This window comes from Globicephala melas, chromosome 2 (assembly GCF_963455315.2).
Source record: "Globicephala melas chromosome 2, mGloMel1.2, whole genome shotgun sequence".
NCBI classification, from domain to species: domain Eukaryota; kingdom Metazoa; phylum Chordata; class Mammalia; order Artiodactyla; family Delphinidae; genus Globicephala; species Globicephala melas.
The window spans coordinates 76,540,901-76,563,758 of NC_083315.2; the positions used below are offsets into that span (position 1 = coordinate 76,540,901).

The 22,858-nt window shown below is 37.8% G+C and overlaps 1 protein-coding gene across 2 annotated transcripts in view; it reads left to right on the top strand.

The window, feature by feature from the left end:
• Positions 1 to 22,858, top strand: part of ZNF280D (zinc finger protein 280D) — a 291,340-nt gene that overhangs the window by 856 nt on the left and 267,626 nt on the right. The window lies entirely within an intron of this gene.

The window sequence follows — 22,858 nt, forward strand, 5'->3', positions numbered from 1 at the left end:
GAAGGTTTTGTTTTGTGGGGGAAGGTGGTGGTAGTTGAAAGACACTCTCTGAACAGAAGAGTCTGTAAAAGGAAACCGTTGGACCTTCAACCCACAACCTGCTCATTAAATTAAACTTAATATACATGTATTGACACTAACTGTAGATGCGGAGTTCTAAGCTTGGTGCTGTGTGGTCTTCATAAGAGTTCTGTATGTTTATTGAAAAAAATCCTCGTATTAAGTGGTGCCTTGCAGTTCAAACCTGTATTGTTCAAGGGTCAATGCTAACTCCTGCATTCAGACCTTATCCCATACCTGTGCCAGTTCCCATCATTAAGTCTTGACCATTTTAATTCTGTTTCTGCTCAAGGGCCACAGAGCCTTGCTAGATATTGGTACAGAAGGGTGCTGTGCTTGTTGCTCCCCACTTGAGCCTAAGCTGTGGCTTGGGGTTCAGACACACCTGGGTATGTCTGAGGAACTGATGGGGCAAGGTGCCAGAAGCTTGTTTACTGGAGTGAATGAGGAGCTTCCTGAGACAGAACATGTCTTCAGGAAGAGTCAAACACACTGAGCTTGAGCCGGAAACAAAGACTAAGTCTTGAGAAGGGAGAGGTCCCTTTACATCCAGTCCTGTGTCTCCTGGCCCTTGTCTGAGTCCAGTAGTAGTGGGGAAGGGATAAGAAGATGGAGGCTATGGGTAAAAGCTGAAATATCTGTTTCAAACTTTTCAAGTCCCGCATTTCACATTCATAACACATGCTCTCACCTTTATTAGAAAAGTCAAGCTATCAATGTAAGTGCAAGCAACAGAAAACCAGACTGGAGGTAGCTTTTGAAAAATAAGGAATTTATTATCCCATCAAATAAGAAGTTTGGAGGAAGGTGGTTCCTTTACTGGTTAATTGAGTAACTCAAGTATGTCACTGAGGCCCCAACTAGATTTCTTCTTTCTACTCTGGCATCCTCAGACGATGGTAATTTCTCCTGCTATCTCCCTTCAAGGCAGCATCATATCTTCAGCATTTCTTGGCATCAAATGCAGTCAAGGGAATCCAACAAAGAGGGACATTGTCTCCCACTTCTTTCTTTCTGTCTCTGTCTCTTTCATAATAAAGGAAGGTTAACCTTTCCTAGAGGCCTCTAGTAGAACTGAGTCCCATTGGGCAGACTTGTGTCAAACACACATCCTAAACTAATTACTTGTTGAAAGAACGATGCCAAACATAATCTACCTCGCATGCTGTAAGGCCAAACATAATCTACCCTGCATACTGGGAAGGGAAATTACCTTCCATGAGCATGCAGGAGCGTGTGATCCAAACAATATCAGATTTTGCAAGGAAAGAAATTAGGAAAAGTGGTTGCAGCTTAGGTCTCAAAAGTTTCCTTCATTTTTCTTTTTCTCTACTTCAAAATGTTTTTGTATCTACTCTCCTTCATTACTTCTAAATTTTTAAATCTTCCTTCATATTTTGTCTTTACTAGTTCAATGGAGAGGTAATCTGGCTCCATTTCAAGACTTGGCCCTCCGTCTATCTATCTATCTAAGACCTTGCTCTTATCCTAGCCACTCACAGTGGTCCCTAAGCCACAAGCCATCACTTGCAGGCTGTTCTACCTAGCACTCCGTTAGTGAGAATTAGAGGAGATCTGAAGCCCCTTTTGTTGTCTCAGGAGAATCCAGGTTGAAAGATGCAAGAACTCATCTAAATCCTATCAGGTGAGGGTGGAGAGGTGAGGAACTAGGGCAAGCTTCTTCTTTCCCAGCAGAGTTCTTTACCCAGAACTTTTATGTCTGGCTCAGCAATCTGTGAGTGCCACGTGGTATCCTCAGCTACTCGGTTTCAGACTGCTTCCATTTCACCTTCTCCCTCCCCATTAGTACTGATCTCCTGGAGATTGGGTCCCACTCTACTATTCCAAGTCACAACCTGCAGGAACTCTGATAATGGCTTGAACCTGAAACTTGTTCCATTTCTTCCCTATACTCATATTCATTCATTTATTTCATTTAACAAATATTCAGTGTTGACTCTTTTCCAAGTATTGTGTTATGTGCTGGGAAGATGCTGGTGAATAAGTCAGAGTTCCTTGCCTTCAATGAGTTTACATTCTGGTGGGGAAACTTGGCATGAAATTCCAGGTTATCTCACAGGGACCAGAATGGAAGTAAAACGTTGAAAGCAAGGCCGAGTCATTAACTCTGCAGCATAACCCCTGTTTTAATCCTTCACAAACAGCTACCATTATTAGTCTAAATTATTTTGATCTTTACACAGCTCAAAACATATCACATCTTTTCACAGAGGCCATTGTTTCAGACAATTACAGTTTCCAACAATATAAATACCACATAGGGCAGGGCACTTATGGTAAAGTAGGCTTTATTAATAACATGCCTTGTCAGCTGAACAGGCTAGGCTATAGATGGATGATTACAGCAAAAATGGAGGCTGTATCTGATACAAGTTTATGTATCATCAGAGTTGTTACCCTATCTCTGCTCACAGTCAGGGACCTGCCAGATCTTATTCAGCAGAATGGTTTGGAGATGCAATGTCAGAGATAAAAATATTTACTGTTGCTTACCTTCCTTTGGCTATGCTTGCCTGAGGATGTATAGTAAAAATCAAATTTTAAATGTTTTCAAAATTCATTCAGGTTTGTTATTCCTACTTCATTTATAGTAGAAAATACATTCTCCAAAAAAGTGCTACACTATATTGAAAATAAACCTGCTTATATATTTTCTACTAATAGCACTTCTGCTTCAGAGGGTGCCATGGACCCTCAGTGTCTAATTTATCTTGACAGTGTCTGAAGTGGAAGTAAACTGATTCAGACTGCAGGTCCTGAAATATGAGTTAGGGAAGGTGGATATAGCACAAGTGAAATGAGAGCATTTAAATGAAATATGAACTCCAGTCAATCTGAATGAATTCCCATAGCACCTCAGTCCAGGAAAAAACCTGTAATGGTTTTAATCCTTACTCAAGCCATGACAAAGTGCATGACCCTAAGTGAGGCAGTTAATTAATTTCTGTGTCTTGGTGTCCCCATTTTTATGACAGGGTTAATCAGACCTGTAGTGCACCTGCACTTGAGTTCAGAAGAAAAGAGAATTACACGCTTTCTAAAATGTAGCTGATAATTATCAATCAGTTATCAACAGGAATTTATTGAGCCCTGCATCTACCCATTATTATATGTCTAGGGCCTAGCAAGTACCCTACACATAAATGCTAAAGAAATCTTTGTTGCCTGAATGAATGAGAAAATAAATCAATGAGCCATCAACTACTGCATGCCAGGTCCTTTGCTATGGAAGACTCGAGATTCATCCCTGCCTTTAAGGAACTAACATTCTAGTGAAACAAGACATACACAGATAAAAATATACTTAACAATTAAGGTATGAAATGCCAAATGAATGTTATAATCCATTATCTTCAAACTAGAATTTCCGGATTCTTAGCTTCACTATGAATTCTTCCTTAAAATTGACCTACTTGAGAATATGCCTAGGAATATTGCATAGAAATGTTAGAGGATGTTTAATAAAAGACTTTAAAATATAGAAATCTATTTCATTAGGATAATAGTCTGTAAGGAAGTGGAATTGAAATATAAGTTCAAGGGAGAAAAAGAAAGACATAAAACTGTTAAAGAAGGACTTGTTTATATTACTTCTTTTTGTATTTTTATTGAGGTATAACATCCATACAGTAACATACACAGACCACCACCTAAATCAAGATATAGGTGATGCCCTCCCGTCATGACCTTTCTCAGTTAATCTCCTTCTTCCTTGACTCCAGAGTTAACCATTATTCTGACTTCATACACTATAGAGTACTGTAGCCTGTTCTTGGAAGTTGTGTAAGTGTAATCATATGGTATGTTCTCCTTTGTTCCAGGCTTCTTTTGTTCAACATTATGTCTGTATGATGCATCCATTGTTGCATACATCAGAGTTCATTCTTTTTAATTATTGCAAAATAGCTATTCTCAAAGTGGGATCTGAGAACTCCTGGAGGGGGTACCTGAGAGTTTTCTGGGGGTTCCATGGGTCAAAATTATTTTCATAATCATTTAGGGTTTTATTTATTTGCCTTTTTCAGTGTGTTGACGTTTTTGTCGATGGTACAAAAGCAATGATGGTTAAAACTCCTGGCACCTTGGCATGACTATTTTTTCCTTAGATTCATACTCTTTATGTCTTTCTGAAATATCTTTGCTTAACCCAAGGACATAAATATTTTCTGTGATACTCTTTTCTATAAGTTTTATGGTTTTAGGTTTTACAAGTAGGACTATGATCCATTTTGAATTAACTTTGGCATATGGTGTGACTTTAGGATTGATAGTCCCCCTGCTTTTTTAAAAAATATATGGATACCCAATATCCAGTTGTTACAGTACTACTTATTGGAAAGACTACTCTTTCTCCCTTTTTCCATTAAATTAACTTGGCAGTTTTGTCAAAACACTCCCTCCTGCCCCCCCCCCCCCACACACACACATGTGTGTGTGTGTGCGCACTCTGTTTCTTACTTTGTATTCAGTTTCATTGATCTATATGTCTATCCTTTCACCAATACCACAGTTTGGGGAGAATTGTTATGTTAACAATATTGAACCCTCTGATCCATGAAGGTTGTATATCTCTCTTTTATTTAGATATTTTTTACTTTCTTTTAACTGTGTTTTGCAGTTTCCAATATAAAGATCTTTTGTTAGACTTATTCATAATTTTTTGGTGATATTGTAAATGGAATGGCTTTTAAAATTTCATTTTCCAAGTTTGCTGTTAGGATATAAGGATATATCTTTAATGTTTACTTTTAGCAGATTCTTCTATATGAACCCTGTATCCTATGACCTTGCTAAATTTACTTATGGATTCTAGTAACTGTTTTCTAGACTCCCTGTGATTTTTAACACAGGGAGTGATTTTTAATAACACAGGGAGTGATTTTTAATAATCATATAATTTGCAAATAGAGACAATTTACTTCTTTTTTATCTTAGTGTCATTTATTTCTTTTTCTTTCCTTCTTACAATGACTAGGACCTCTAGTACAATGTTGAACAGAAGTAGTTATAATGGTATATTTGCCTTGCTCTCATTGTAGAGGAAACAATTCTATCTTTCACCATTAATTATGCTATAGATGCCATATATTCATTTGAGGAAGTTCCATATTATGTTTGGTTTGCTGGAAGTTTTTATCAGGAATAAATGTTGGATGTTTTCAATGCTTTTTCCGTATCTATTAAAATGATCATATAGGTTTTCTCCTTTTGTCTGTTACTATAGTGAATTAACAATTGATTTTAAAATCTTAAACTAATCTTGTGTTACTGGGATAAATCCTACTTAGTCTTGAAGCTTTATTCTTTTTTTATACTATTGACTTGGTCTGCTCGTGTTTTGTTAAGGATTTTGCCTCTGTATCCATGAAAGATATTAATCTATAGTTTTTTATACCATCTTTGTCAGGTTTTGGTATTATGCTTATGTTGGTGTATTAGTTTGCTAAGATTGCCATAACAGAATACCACAGACTGGGTGTCTTAAACAACAGAAATTTCTTTTCTCACACTTCTGGAGGCTAGAAGTCCAAGATCAAGTTGTGGGCAGGTTTGGTTTCTCATTAGCCTCTCTCCTTGGCTTGCAGATGGCTGCCTTCATTCTGTGTCCTCAGATGGCCTTTTCACTGTGCAAGCACATGCCCCTGGTGCCACTTCCTCTTCTTTTAGGGGCAACAGTCATATTAAATTAGAGCCCTACCCTAACAGTATCACTTTAACTTAATCACCTCTGTAAGGACCTTATTTCCAAATATGGTTATATTATGAGGTAATGAGGGTTGGGAGTTCAACATATTAATTTTCTGGGGGATGCAATTTAGCCCATAACACTTGGCCTCATAAGATGAGGTGAATAGTGTTCTCTCCTCTCTTTTCTGAAAAACATTTGTATAACTGGTGTTTTCACCATTGAAACTGTCTGGCCCTGGAGTTTTCTTTTGGGGAAGGTTTTTCATAATAAATTCAATGTGGTTATTAGATGTAAGCCTATTAGATTTTCTGCTTTTCCTTGTATATATTTTGATACAATGTGTATTTTAAGAAATTTGTCTTTTTCATCTATGTTGTTGAATTTGTTGGCATAATGTTGTTCATAGTGTTCTCTTATTATTTTTCTAATGTCTTAAGATCCATGCTGACAGCCTCTTTGTTTTAAACTCTTGTTTTAGACAGTCATGCCTATTTTAAAGAACTGAAGAAGAAAAAAATCAAAATTCATTTGGTTATTATGGATGCTTGGCTTTTCTGTATATAATTTAAAGTTAGTTTGTCATTTTCTATAAAAAGGCTGGGATTTTGATTGAGAGTGCATCGAATGCATACACTTGTTTGGAGAAAATTGCCACCTTAACAATATTAAATCTTTAGATCCATGAACATGGTATATCTCTTTGTTCATTTACATCTTCTTAAGTTTCTCTCATGGATATATTGCAGTTTTCAGGATAGAAATCTTGCACAAATTTTGTTGGATTTATTTTTAAGTACTTTATATTTTTTGAAAATTATATGTTATTTACATTTCAACTTTCAGTTGTTAATTGCATATATTTTTATATATTAGCATGGTATCCTGTGAACCTGCTAAACCCACTTATTAATTCTAGCAGGCTTTTCGTAGATCTTTCTGAAAATTTTTAATGTATATAATTATGTCATCTGTGAATAAAGATAGTTTTTTCTTTCCTGTCCAGTTCATATGCTTTTTTTTCTTTTTCTTCTCCTACTACACTGACTAGATTCTTTTTTTTTTTTTTTTTTGTGGTACGCGGGCCTCTCACTGCTGCGGCCTCTCCTGCCGCGGAGCACAGGCTCCGGGCAGGCAGGCCCAGCGGCCATGGCCCACGGGCCCAGCCGCTCCGTGGCATGCGGGATCCTCCCGGACCAGGGCACGAAACTGCGTCCCCTGCATCGTCAGGCGGACTCCCAACCACTGCGCCACAAGGGAAGCCCATGACTAGATTCTTGAGTACAGTATTGAGTAGAAGCAAGGAAACCAGATATCCTTGCCTTGTTTTCAGTCTTTGGAGGGAGTCTTTTATCATTAATTATGATATTAGAAATAACTAGTAAATTTACTAGTCTTTTATCAGGTTGACGAAGTTCCCTTTTGTTCCTGTGTTGCTGAGATTAGTGCATGTCTTCTTAATATTCTTTGTGATTAAATGGGAAGTACACATAAATTACTTCTGTGTATGTATGTATGATGATTGTCTCAGGAGAAAGCACTCGTGCAATTGAGTTGTGAACTGAAATGGTCGCTTTTCCATAGAACACCATTTTTACCTAAAAGAACCAAAACAAAGTATGATTACTCAGACTTAGATATTTGGCAGGTATTTTGTCAAAAAAAATTTCGTGAGCCTGCTCCTGCAAGGCAAACAACTGACTGTATTTGTGGACATTGTTAAAATTTTCATTTCCAGACAAAAATTAGAAATTTGGAATGTTTATATTCACTTAACATACTCCCAGTACTTCATGACATTTCTGTTGAGATTGGTGGTGATATTAACAAATGTGACTTTTCTGCTATACCATGAAGTGTGTCAATATTTGGAATATTTTGGTGAACCAATATTTTAAGAAACTACCACTTATCAAGTTTTATTTTAATTAATTAATTTTATTTTTGGCTGCTTTGGGTCTTTGTTGCTGTGTGCGGGCTTTCTCTAGTTGCAGTGAGCGGGGGCTACTCTTCGTTGCGGTGCGCGGGCTTCTCATTGCAGTGGCTTCTCTTGTTCCGGAGCACGGGCTCTAGGCACACAGGCTTCAGTAGTTGTGGCACGCAGGCTCAGTAGTTGTGGCTCGTGGGCTCTAGAGCGCAGGCTCAGTAGTTGTGGCACATGGGCTTAGTTGGTACGCGGCATGTGGGATCTTCCTGGACCAGGCTCGAACCTGTGTCCCCTGCATTGGCAGGCGGATTCTTAAACACTGCACCACCAGGGAAGCCCACACTTACCAAGTTTTGATGTAGTATTAAAGAAGACTGTTTGCAATTTTCTGAAAAGGCTACTGGAATAATCCTTCTCTTTTCCACTATATGTCTTTGTGAGGCCAAATTTTCTTCATATACTTCAACCAAATAACATATTATGACTGATTGAAAACAGAAGCAGATATTAGAATCCAGCTGTCCTCTATTAAGCCAGACTTAAAGAGATTTGCAAAATCTAAAGTAATGCCATTTCTTCTTACTAATATTTTTGTTTAGAAAATATAGTTGTCGTAAAATTATGTACATTAATATGTAATGGATTTATTATTGTTACTTTTTAATTGTGGTAAAATCTACATAACATAAAATTTGCCATTTTAACCATTTTTAGGTGTATAGTTAAGTGGCCTTAAGCACATTCACATTGTGTGCAACTGTCACCACCATTCTTTTCCAAAACTTTTTTTATCTTCCCAAACAGAAACTCTTTAACATTAAACAAAAGCTCTCCATTTGCCTCTCCTCCGAGCCCATGGCAATGGCCATTTGATATTCTGTCTCTATGAATCTGACTACTCTAGGTACCTCCTATACATGGAACAATATTTTTCCGTTTGTGTCTGGATTGTTTCACTAGCATAATGTTTTCAAGATTTATCCATGTTGTTACTTTTATTTTAAAAATAAATTAATACAAAATTTAAAAAATCTCTTGGTCTTAATTTTTAATATGACAAATATTGATAGAAACACCCAAATAGACTAAAACAATTTAGTGTCCTCGATTAAGTTTTAAGAGTATAAAGGGGTCCTGAGACCAAAATGTTTGAGAACCATTGCTTTATAATATCTCTGTGTATGTATGCTTGTACGTACCATAATTTATTTACCCATTCTACTGCTGAGGAACAGTTAGTTGATTTCTCTTCAGCTTTTAATTATTATTGATAAAGTTGTTATGAATATTCTTGTACATATCCTGTGGAGGACCTCTATACCAGTTTCTCTCTAGGAGAGAAGTCTAGAGTGTCTAGGAGTGGTATGGCTGAATCTTTGTACCTTTTTATTTATTTTTAATAAATTTATTTTATTTATTTATTTTTGGCTGTGTTGGGTCTTCGTTGCTGCGCATGGGCTTTCTCTAGTTGTGGTGAGTGGGGGCTACTCTTTGTTGTGGTGTGTGGGCTTCTCACTGTGGTGGCTTCTCTTGTTGTGGAGCATGGGCTCTAGGCGCACAGGCTTCAGTAATTGTGGCATGCGGCCTCAGTAGTTGTGGCTCGTGGGCTCCGTAGTTGTGGCTCACGGGCTCTAGAGTGCAGGCTCAGTAGTTGTAGCACACGGGCTTAGTTGCTCCGTAGCATGTGCGATCTTCCTGGACCAGGGATCGAACCTGTGTCTCCTGCATTGGCAGGCGGATTCTTAACCACTGCACCACCAGGGAAGTCCCTTTGTGCCTTTTTAAAATGGATGGTGGTAGATATGAAATCTCTATTGTATTTAGGTCCCATTGGATACATTTCAAAGAATATCATGTAATAGATTTATTTTAAATGCTAATATTTACAATATGTAGGATGTTTATCCTTTGCATTTGTTTCAACTTATGACTACAAATTTTAGATGTCAATTTAAACATGTGTGAGGGCATATATCATTTAAATACATTAGTTTAGGAGGTAAATGAGCAAAGTGTTTTGAAGATTACTAGACAGTAGACCCTTTAGGAGTTCAGAAGAAGTACAAGATGATTGAAGGTTGGGGAGGTTTCTTTCTCTGTCCCTCCTTTCCTCCCCCTTTGCTCTCTTCCTCCTTACTTTTCCTGTTATCTGACAAATATTTACTCAACAACTACTATATGCCAGGCACTCTGCTAGACATTGGGGATATGGCTGTGGACAAGACAGACAAGGATTTGACTCATAGTCTAGTGAGGGAAACAATCCACATGAAAACAAGCTACTGAAATGACTAAAAATTGTGTTAAATATGAAAGAAACAAATGAGTCTTATGATAGGGAATAGTGGTGGCATAGGCTGTTATGTCAGGTGGTTATGGTGGCCTCATGTTGGAAGAGCTAACTGTGCCTGAGAGCCAAGGGAAGATCATTCCAGCAGAGCCTCATACATACTAAGAGCATTAACAAGGCTTTGAAGAAGAAAAAGCTTGGAATGTTCCCAAAACTAAAAGCAGGCCACTGCGAGGCAATTACTGTCAGACTTTGAGTCTTTATACAAAGAAGCTCCATAGTTAACCCTTGAAGATGTCTGTACACAAATATATAGTTAATATAAACTGTATAATAAAGTAATAATAAAATTTAGAAAACATACTGTTGGTCATCTTTGAGAAGTGATAGAAGTGAACAAGCCTCTACTTTCCCCTGAGGACAGAGACAAGGAAGGAAGGTTCAGGAAAAAACAAAAAGTTACTTTATCTGCATCAGTATCAGCACTGCTATCATTCCAGGCAAGAGTCAGCCCATTGAGAAAAAGATTGTATTTTGTTAATTTTTGTATCTCCAGTACCCAGCATTGTGCTTGATCTGAAGTATATGCTTACTTCATGTATGTTTTAAGGGAGGGAGAAACTGGAGCTAACATTTTTATTTAGTTCCAACTCCTGTACTGGAGCCAATTAAACAAAATTAAAAGACAAATAGAATCTAGGGGGGAAAAATGCAGCATCTGCAACAAACTATAGGTTGATGTGCTTAATACACTTTATAAATTGGCATATTGGTTAAGAGCATATTCTGGGGTGAGAAAGATATACTGCAATGAAGGCAAATTAGGGATAGGGTGAGTGTTTAGCTGGCCAAGGGAAGTCAGAACTTAGAGAAAGAAAGAGAGACAGACAGACAGAGAATGAATGAATGAGAATGGGAATATGATGGATCTGTGATGTCTGTGAAGATCATTCCTAATTTGGTGCCCCTAGAGTTGGCCTTCAGATGTTCCTTTACCATATTTGTCCTCTTTTTCTGATCTCATACTGAGGGTGAAAATATAAATGGAAGAGACATATCCCTTCCAAACTGTCCAGCCTCAGAGACAATGACAGAGGCCTGAGTAATCTGTGAATTGATAACTCCCTGAAGTGCATACTATCTCTTAAAAAACTTAGTGGTAACTTGTGCTGACACACAAGTATATTGTGTGTATTTATTATAATAATTATATTCATTACGTAATATACTCCTCTTAATTTTGAAGAGGAAATGAACTAATTTTTGCACTATGTGATTTTTCCAGTTTCAACCAAGCTAACTTCTGACAAGTTAATTTGTTCAACAAGATTGGGTACCGTGTAGGTGCCTCTGGTACAGGGGTAGCAGATACAGTAGGGGTGAATAAAACAAGTGAAGTCTATGACTTTATAGAGCTTTATACTACATGGGAGTGAGGTAGGACAGGTAATAAAAAGATAAGAAAATAAATAGCATAATAGAATGAGACATAATGATAGCTTTGGGGAAGAAAAATAGAGCAAGGAAAGGAGCTCAATTAATGTGTGATCAGTGTTGGGAGAAGCAAGGTGGGGCAAAGAGTGATGGGAGAGCTTGAGTCCAGCCAAGAACTCACTGCCATGAGGAACCTGACCCTACCCATCCTTACAGTTCCCAGGCTGATTTTCACTTAATCAGTGTGAATTTGTCAGGGCAAGACCTGGAAATCAAATGGTAATAATAGCTGGTATAAATGCCTGGAAATAAAAATGTCTCAAATGTCATCAATTTCTACCTGTGCTTTCCAATATGCTGACAAACCAACAGCTGAAGTTAAAAAATACAGTACCAGGGCTTCCCTGGTGGCGCAGTGGTTGAGAGTCTGCCTGACGATGCAGGGGACATCTCTACTTCAATAGCCCTAGTTAAAAGATGTCATTATATCTTGCCTAGTCTACTGGGAGAACATCCTAAGTGGTCTCCCTTCCCAGTGCATGTGAGCCAAGGCTGCTGGGCTTAGAGGGAGTTGAGGCCTTGTTGTGAGCATGAGGCTCAGAGTGCATGGTGTGTGCATTGGAAGGACAACGCTGAGGTGGTCACTAGACCTGAGCTGGGGTCTGCAAGGTTGCTGAGGGACTGTGGGCGGTTGGAGTAGAGCCTGAAGTCTCTCCCCACACATTTGCACCACTAATAGATGGTGCAGCAGGAACTAGAAAAAGCAGTATGCAACAATCAGGAACCAGGAAGAGAAGCTCTCTTCCTCCTGCAATGTCCCTCCTGTGCTCTTTATAGATAAAGTTTAACATGTGCTCATTGTAAGGGAGCAATGTTGGAGAGCAGGTACTGAAGGGTGAATTTAGAGCTGAGAGGGAATAGATTGATAACTGGCACAAACTCTTTTGAAATAATAAATAAATCTTAGCTATCTTCACAAGTCACCATAGTATAAGACTTATTATTACCTTCTTTCTGGGATTATTCATAGATTATTTGTGGAACTGGAAATTAAATCTAGAATGTTCAATTTCCATGTCTTTGTTCCCATTCTTATGTGTAGTTTCTTCTTTGAACATCATTGATACAATTAATAACAAAAAATCCAACAATATATGCCAGAAATGGAAAAAAAGATGCCTAGGCACCAAGTATCTGGGTCCCTGAGGCCACATATAGCAAATGCTAGGGTGGAGGGCTGGACATGGGCAGCAGTGCTTGATGGTTTGATAATTAATGAAATGCTTTTTTCAAACTGATATTCTCCAAAGAATAAGAGTCTATATACTTTCCTGTGTGAATCCCTCTGTAAGAGCAGAACTAGGCTGTGAGCCCAGATTAGTTCATCACAATAGACACCTAGCAAAAAACAAGTCTCTAAGGGTTATGCTAGGGGAAGGTAAGGTTTGAGGGAAGATTTAGGATGGGGGTGTTTATTTGTGTCCCTCCAAAATTCGCATACTGAAACCCTAACTCCTAGTGTGTCTGTATTTAGAGATGGGGCATCTAAGGAGGTAATTAAGTTTAAATGAGGTCGTAAGGGTGGGGTTCTGATCTGATAGGATTAGTGTCCATATAGAAGAGATACCAGAGAACTGCTCTTCACCCTCCACCACCATCCTCATGCACTCACCAAAGAGAGGCCATATGAGCACCCTGCAACCCAAGGGGGAGAGCTCTCACCAGACATGAACCCTACTGGCATCTTGGTTTCAGATTTCTAGTCTCCAGAACTGTGAGAAAATAAATTTCTGTTGTTTAAGCCACCCAGTCCATGGTATTTTGTGATGACAGCCCTATCAAACTCCTACAGGAGGTTAAGAGTAAAAGGCACTATCTGGAAAGGGCAAGCTGGGGGCGGGGGGTAGAGTGCCACAGACAGGCAAGGAGCAGCATGAGTTTTCCAGACACTTGTGTATTTTGGGGGTAGGGGAAGAGACATGGTGAAAGAGAAGAGTGGAAGAAGAGCAAAAAGAAATTCTTTCACTATGCTACCATTTTGCTTAAAACTGGCCTTTTTAGCCAGTGAAGGGAAGTGGGCTCAGGGTATCCCCAAAACATATTAACACCCTCACATTTTTCTACTTGGCTTTAGAATTAGTTTTTTTTTTTACTTTCATCTGAATATAAGTCTATAGCAGTTTTCTTTTTAAAATAATTAATTAATTAAATTTTTATTGGCATAGTTTAAATATTATATGTTTCAGGTGTACAACATAGTGACTCACAATTTTTAAGGGTTATACTCCATTTATAGTTATTATAAAATATTTGCTATGTTCCCTGTGCTATACAATATATCCTTACAGCTTATTTATTTTATACATAGTAGTTTATACCTCTTAATCCCCAGCCCTATCTTGACCCTCCCCCCTTCCTTTCCCCACTGGTAACCACTAGCTTGTTCTCTGTATCTGTTTCTTTTTTGTTATATTCACTAGTTAGTATTATTTTTAAGATTTATAACAGTTTTAAAAGTAAATATCATAAAGGCTTAACTCAGGAGAAGTCAAGAAACTAGCTGTCATTCCATGTAGAGTGCAAGGTCTAAGACCTACTTCCAACCATTAAGCTTCTCCTATATAGAAATGGAACCTCAACTGCCCACTTGGCTCTCCTTAATAAAGAGGAAGGTGGAAGATCCTTTGCACTTGAAAGGACTTCTCTACAGAAAAACTCAACACAGGATGTAGAGATATCCATGAGATCGTGAATTAGGGATAAACTCTCAGTAGTATTCTGATATCAAACCAGCAGATGCTCAGTGAAGCACTGAATGATCAAATGTGGTATAAAGTAAATAAAGTGTTAAAAATAAGCTTTGTTTCAGGCTCTTTTCTACATTTGGTTTTCCCAGAGACATCTTCACTATCCCTCTTCATGAAACTGTGGCCAGTTCAGTAATGCATCCTTAAATTTATTTTCCCTCCTTTTCTGCCTCCTTTGCTTATATCCTCACTCTTGATGTCCTCAGATTACAGACCTCTCAATGAAGTGCTAGTCCTAAAACTTGCTCAGACTCTGTTTCCTAGATGATCCAAGCTAAGAAAGTAGCCAGAACAGTATCAAAATGAGTGCTTAAGATATTTCGTAAATAAATGAGTCAAAATTTGCTACAGATACAGAAATGTGAATAATTATCCTTTGGTAAAATTAAGAATTCTTGGCAATAAAAAGCACTAAAATTGAGATTTAAAAAAAGAAACAAAAAACTTCAGCATTTATGACACTGACATTTTTGGAGAATACTTCCTTTTGTATAGAGTGTTCATTATTTGGGATTTATCTGATATTTCCTCATGATTAGATTCAAATTATACATATCTGGCCAGAATATTACATAATGATATTTTGTCCTTCATAGGGTATTGTGTCTAGAGATACATGGTGTCCATAATATCACTGTGTTAGTGGTATTAATTTTGATCATCTGGTCAAAGTTATACTTTTTTAAAGTATGCTCTTAAATATCTCTATTTTTTCCATTTATAACCTTGTCATAACTTGACAGCACTACAACACTAGCAGGCTTTATTATTGCCTCATGTTCCACCCCATCACAACTACCATTAAAATGTGAGGCGAGGATTATTGCCTCTTTTATTCACTGATACAAATATTCCAAGCACATGGTACAGTGTGTAGCACATATTTACTGAATGAATGAGTAAAAAGATAATTCTGATTAGTAAAAATGTCTAATAACACAATTTGTTATAAAAAAATTCTTTATGACAAAACATTATTACAGCCATGTTAATTCAGCAGTCCATGGTTATAGGATATAAGAACAGGCTGGAAAATATATGATTAAGGATAATTTAAGCCCTCCCTCCCCATTTTAGCCAATATATCAAAACTATCAGTTGCAAAACTGATTTAGGATGCATTGAAAATTCCCCTTATCACTCTCTGGAAGTAATACTAATAAAAATGATATGGCTAAAACATGAGTAGAAGGAGCAGGTATGAAAAGGAGAGAATGAATGTTACATGAACATATCTAGATATTACTCACCAGTGCTGAACTTGATCGTAGGAAGACAGGCCTCACTTTGCATAGTTCTGACATGCACGATTTCCTGTTACCATGGTTTAGTTAAATAACCTAGTCCTCCAACATCACAGTTCACATTTCAGTTACCATGGTTCAGTTCAGTCCAGTAATTGCATAAAGTACAAACTTTGTTGCTAGCTCTTCAGTCCACAAATCACTATGTAAATAACAGATGCACACCATGATCAGTGACCAATCACGCCACTTACTTCAGTCTGTCAGTGACTGGTCACTCTGCATCTGTTATTCAGTTCACAGATAGAGCAAAAGTGTGTAGTTGTGTTACCATCTTGTCTCCAAGTGATAAATCCACATGACATTTTACAAAAATGGACAATCAGAAGAGAGAATTGGCCAACAGAGATGAAAGTACAGCAAATAACCCAAAGTGACATTGCTGGAAGTGAATTTTGTATCAAACATAAATGGAATTATAGAATAAATAGCTGACAGTGGGAATGTTGACACTGTCACCATTTGAGGGACTCTACATATGCTGCCAGAGGAACTTAGTGAAGGCACATTTATCAACATAAAGAAGGAAAGCAGTTGTGACAAAAAGGATGAAGATGTCCCAGAAGTAATACAGGCCAAACAACCTCCACGTTAAGGGAACTTTTGGAGATATTTCACAATATGAATGTGCAAAGGATAAAATGTTGGAAGTTGATCCAAACTTAGGAAGGAGTATGACAATTCACTAGGGCATACGAAAGATCTTCGCTCCCTATACAGTAAGTTATCAGCAAGAAGAAGGCAAGCAGTGTTGAAAATACTCGATACATTTTTAACAAATAAAACACTTTAATTCTCAATGTTTCTAGTGCCTTAAATTCCAATATTCTAAGTAAATAATAGCTTTACTATTTTTTCTGTTCTCTGTACATGTATAACTGACAGAGTTTTAAAATTTCACAAAAATTTTAAAACTCATGAAGCAATCATAATTTTTCCATTATTTAAATCACTTTGCATAATTTCATCTTGCATGCTCATTTTTTTGGTTCTGCATTGCCATGCAAAATAAAGATTGCCTTTATTGTATTCAAGGTAAAGTGCAAGTTAAATGCTCAGAAATGAAAAACAGAAAGTTCTTACCATAGGCATGATCTGAAGAAAATTAAGAATCACTGAGTGAAAATGATAAGCTGTAGACGTTAGCCTCCCACTTGGATCAATACCAAGTCTATATCTCTAGCTTGGGTTTCCAAGTGTTTCTGGGTGTTCCACCAGCACCTCACATATAACACATCCAAAGCTGAACTTTCTCTTAACCCTGCCACCTACCAAAAAAGCCCCAAGTAACTTGTTTTTCTGTAATGAAGTATCAGTCAGGATTAGTTTCAATGGCTAGTGACAGAACCTGAAATAATTGTAGCTTAAATAAGATAAATATTTATTTTTCTATCAAAATAAAACTTCAGAATTAGGCAACCCAGGACTAACATGGTGACTCACCAATTATCAGGAATCCATATTTTTCTTCTACAATCTTTTATCACAAAGTGTCTATCTTCAAGTTACCTCATGGTCACAAACTGGCTGCTGGTGCTCCAAACAGGCAGAAAGAAGGAAGGTAAAGAAAAAGTGCTTGCCACCCTGCTGAGTCAGTGTACTTTAGAGAATATTCATGGATGCTCCCTGCTAAGATATCTGCTTATGTTTTGTATCATTATGTCTTATTAGACAAAATTTGTAGAGTGGCTATTAGATAAGCAGTTGGTGGTTTTTGTCAGGCACCATTAATGATTCAATCATTCACCTAGGCATCAAGCCAGAAACTGAGAGATTATCTGAAATTCTTCTGTCTCTCCCATTGCCCATATCCATGGTTAGTTTATTATACTACCTAAATTTCCTTCAAATTTGAAACTTTACTTTTTTCTTTAAAGCTCCATTGCCTAAAATAGTGCATGACACAAACTGCTGTGTTTATAAATGTTTGTGGAATGCTAATTCAGTGACTGCTTTTCATACAACTGGGGGAAGTTACCTCAGTGAACTTTAAATTGGGTCTCCAAATAATATTCAAAGAGTATCCTATTATATTATAAAGTGTAATTCCTGGAGTTCTTTAAGTCACAAAGTAGTTTCCTATTCTCTAACACTAGTAGGATTTGAATTAGTTATTCAACTATAAAAGTATAGAATGTGGGCAAACATACTCCCTTCTTTAGTATTTAATTTTTCTTAATTGTATTATTTTGTTAATAGCGGCTGTCTCGTGTACTCTCTCCTCCAAGAGACCTCTATGAGCTGTTCCTCAGCATGCCCACAGCACAAGCATATACTCATACACACACACACACACACACAGAGAGAGAGAGTGATGGCCTCAAAAGTCTTGTTCCTTAGCAAGCCAAATGTCAAACATCTCAGTGGCAGGTATGAAAAACAATAAGCCTGTCCCTGCTGAGCCACCTGCTGAATATTCCATATGCCAGGTGCTAATTTTAGGAGAAAGAAAGGAAAATTTAAAAATGTATTCTCTTTTCATTGCTCCACAAGAGCCTTCTTTCCTTTTCTCCTCAAGCAGCTGCAGCAAAAGCTTACATGAATGCAAAATGAAAGCAGTACTAGAAACAAGACATAATTTAGAAGAATTCACCAGATGACTTAAACAAATAAACCTATTGGGTTAACCTTATTGTTCTGGAGAGAATAAACAGTGTGACTGGCCTTGGATTGATGGAATTCACTGGAACAGAGCAGGGCTGACAAATTGGGATAAAATATTTGGCAATTGTTCTTTATCTTGGGACAAATGACCAACGTACTTTAAATTCATTTCCTGCATCTGGTGAGCGGGTGGCCAGGTCTGCATCCTACCCCTTGTAGCCAAAGGGCATTTCTTGACATTGACAGGTTGGCCCCATTTGATTAGGTTTTCAACAAAACAATGTACATTGCAGATCATTTTCAAAATATTTTTGTTTCTGCAGTACCTGACATTTTGGTATAATTGAAGATCTCGGCAAGCTCTGAACATGCTTGGAAAATGGGTTGTTTTGACAAGCTAGAGAATAGACTATTTGCCAGCAATCTGCAGGCCAGAGCTTTAATAGTTGTCATATTGCAAATGCTATTTTATCTTCACCTATAAAATTTTCCTTTGTAGCTCTGAATATTTCAATTGCTCAAATAATTTATCTTAACACAGCAGCACTGGGAGGGGACAGTGGGAGCAAACACACAGAGATAATTGTTGCAATTTCTTATTATATTTGAAGTCATAATTTCATTAAGTTAGGTTTTCAGATTAAAATTTCCCACAAAGTTGAAATCATATCAAGACAAATATGATTCTGTATACTAATAAATTGGATGTGCAGAAATTCAAGTATCCAGAAGTTATGAAACAAGGGATCAATTAGATATACAAAGGCTAATGACTTACATTAGAAATATCTTAGGCCTCGAGACACTGGTTCAAGATGGCAGACTAGAAGGACGTGCGCTCACTCCCTCTTGCGAGAGCACCAGAATCACAACTAACTGCTGAACAATCGTTGACAGGAAGGCACTGGAACTCACCAAAAAAGATACCCCACATCTAAAGACAAAGCAGAAGCCACAATGAGATGGTAGGAGGGATGCAATCACAAGAAAATCAAATCCCATAACTGCTGGGTGGGTGACTCACAAACTGGAGAACACTTATACCACAGAAGTCCACCAACTGGATTGAAGGTTCTGAGCCCCATGACAGGCTTCCCAACCTGGGGCTCCAGCAACAGGAGGAGGAATTCCTGGAGAATCAGATTTTGAAGACTAGCAGAATTTGATTGCAGGATTTCAACAGGACTTGGGGGAAACAGACTCCACTCTTGGAGGGCATACACAAAATAGTGTGCACATTGGGAACCAGGGGAAGGAGCAGTGACCCCGTAGGAGACTGACCCAGACCTACCTGCTAGTATTGGAGGGTCTCCTGCAGAGGTGGGGTGTGGCTATGTCTCACCGTGAGAACAAGGACACTGGCAGCAGAAGGTCTGGGAAGTACTCCTTGGCGTGAGCTCTCCCAGAGTATGCTATTAGCCCCACCAAAGAGCTGGGTAGGCTCCAGTGTTGGGTCACATCAGGCAAAACAACCAACAGGGAGGGAACCCAGCCTCACCTATCAGCAAACAAGCAGATTAAAGTTTTACTGAGCTCTGCCTACTAGAGCAACAGCCAGCTCTACCCACCACCAGTCCCTCCCATCAGGAAACTTGCACAAGCCTCTTAGATAGCCTCATCCACCAGAGGGCAGACAGCAGAAACAAGAAGAACTACAATCCTGCAGCCTGTGGAACAAAAACCACATTCACAGAAAGATAGACAAAATGAAAAGGCAGAGGGCTATGTACCAGATGAAGGAACAAGATAAATCCCCAGAAAAACAACTAAATAAAGTGGAGATAGGCAACCGTCCAGACTAAGAATTCAGAATAATGATAGGGAAGGTGATCCAGCACCTTGGAAAAAGAATGGAGACAAAGATCAAGAAGATGCAAGAAATGTTTAACAAAGACCTAGAAGAATTAAAGAACAAACAAACAGAGATGAACAATACAATAACTGAAGTGAAAAATACACTAGAAGGAATCAATAGCAGAATAACTGAGGCAGAAGAACGGATAAGTGACCTGGAAGACAGAATGATGGAATTCACTGCCGGGGAACAGAATAAAGAGAAAAGAATGAAAAGAAATGAAGACAGCCTAAGAGACCTCTGGGACAACATTAAATGCAACAACATTTGCATTATAGGGGTCCCAGAAGGAGAAGAGAGAGAGAATGGACCCGAGAAAGTATTTGAAGAGATTATAGTCGAAAACTTCCCTAACATGGGAAAGGAAATAGCCACCCAACTGCAGGAAGCACAGAGAGTCCCAGGCAGGATAAACCCAAGGAGAAACATGCTGAGACACATAGTAATCAAATTGACAAAAATTAAAGTCAAAGAAAAATTATTGAAAGCAAAAAGGGAAAAACGACAAATAACATACAAGGGAACTCCCATAAGGTTAAAGGGAACTCCCGTAAGGTTAACAGCTGATTTCTCAGCAGAAACTCTACAAGCCAGAAGGGAGTGGCGTGATATATTTAAAGTGATGAAAGGGAAGAAGTTACAAGCAAGATTACTCTACCTGGCAAGGATCTCATTCAGATTTGATGGAGAAATCAAAAGCTTTACAGACAAGCAAAAGGTAAGAGAATTCAGCACCACCAAACCAGCTCTACAACAAATGCTAAAGGAACTTCTCTAAGTGGGAAATATAGGAGAAGAAAAGGACCTGCAATAACAAACCTATAACAATTAAGAAAATGGTAATAGGAACATATATATCGATAATTACCTTAAACGTGAATGGATTAAATGCTCCAACCAAAAGACACAGGCTTGCAGAATGAATACAAAAACAAGACCCATCTATATGCTGTCTACAAGAGACCCACATCAGACCTAGGGACACATGCAGACTGAAAGTGAGGGAATGGAAAAAGATATTCCATGCAAATGGAAATCAAAAGAAAGCTGGAGTAGCAATACTCATATCAGATAAAATAGACTTTAAAATAAAGAATGTTACAAGGGACAAGGAAGGATACTACATAATGATCAAAGCATCAATCCAAGAAGAAGATACAACAATTATAAATATATATGCACCCAACATAGGAGCACCTCAATACATAAGACAACTGCTAACAGCTATAAAAGAGGAAATCGACAGTAACACAATAATAGTGGGGAACTTTAACACCTCACTTACACCAATGGACAGATCATCCAAACAGAAAATTAATAAGGAAACAGATAGATTTAATTGATATTTATAGGACATTCCATCCAAAAACAGCAGATTACACTTTCTTCTCAAGTGTGCACTGAACATTCTCCAGGATAGATCACATCTTGGGTCACAAATCAAGCCTCAGTAAATTTAAGTAAATTGGAATCATATCAAGCATCTTTTCTGACCACAACACTATGAGATTAGAAATCAGTTACAGGGAAAAAAATGTAAAAAACACAAACACATGGAGGCTAAACAATACATTACTAAATAACCAACAGATCACTGAAGAAATCAAAGAGGAAATAAAAAAATACCTAGAGCAAATGACAATGGAAACACAATGATCCAAAACCTATGGGATGCAGCAAAAGCAATTCTAAGAGGGAAGTTTACGGCAATACAAGCCTACCTCAAGAAACAAAAATCCCCAATAAACAATTTGTTCTTACACATAAAGGAAGTAGAGAAAGAAGAAAAAACAAAACCCAAAGTTAGCAGAAGGAAAGAAATCATAAAGATCAGAGCAAAATAAATGAAACAGAAACAAAGAAAACAACAGCAAAGATCAATAACACTAAAAGCTGGTTCTTTGAGAAGATAAACAAAATTGATAAACCATTAGCCAGACTCATCAAGAAAAAGAGGGAGAGGGCTCAAATCAATAAAATTAGAAATGGAAAAGGAGAAGTTACAACAGACACCACAGAAGTACAAATCATCCTAAGAAACTACTACAAATAACTCTATGCCAGTAAAATGGACAACCTGGAAGAAATTGACAAATTCTTAGAAATGTATAACCTTCCAAGACTGAACCAGGAAGAAATAGAAAATATGAACAGACCAATCACAAGTAATGAAATTGAAACTGTGATTAAAAATCCTCCAACAAACAAAAGTCCAGGACCAGATGGCTTCACAGGTGAATTCTATAAAACATTTAGAGAAGAGCTAACCCCATCTTTCTCAAACTCTTCCAAAAAATTGCAGAAAAGGAACACTCCCAAACTCATTCTATGAGGGCACCATCACCAGACAAAGATACTACAAAAAAAGAAAATTACAGACCAATAACACTGATGAATATAGATGCAAAAATCCTCAACAAAATACTCGCAAACAGAATCCAGCAACACATTAAAAGGATCGTACACCATGATCAAGTGGGATTTATCCCAGGGACGCAGGGATTCTTCAGTATATGCAAATCAATCAATGTGATACACCATTTTAACAAACTGAAGAATAAAAACCATCTGATCATCTCAACAGATGCAGAAAAAGCTTTTGACAAAATTCCACACCCATTTATGATAAAAACTCTCCAGAAAGGGGGCATAGAGGGAAGCTACCTCAACATAATAAAGACCATATACGACAAGCCCACAGCAAACATCATTCTCAATGGTAAAAAAACTGAAAGCATTTCCTCTAAGATCAGGAACAAGACAAGGATGTCCACTCTCACCACTATTCAACATAGTTTTGGAGGTCCTAGCCACAGCAATCAGAGAAGAAATAGAAATAAAAGTAATCCAAATTGGAAAAGAAGAAGTAA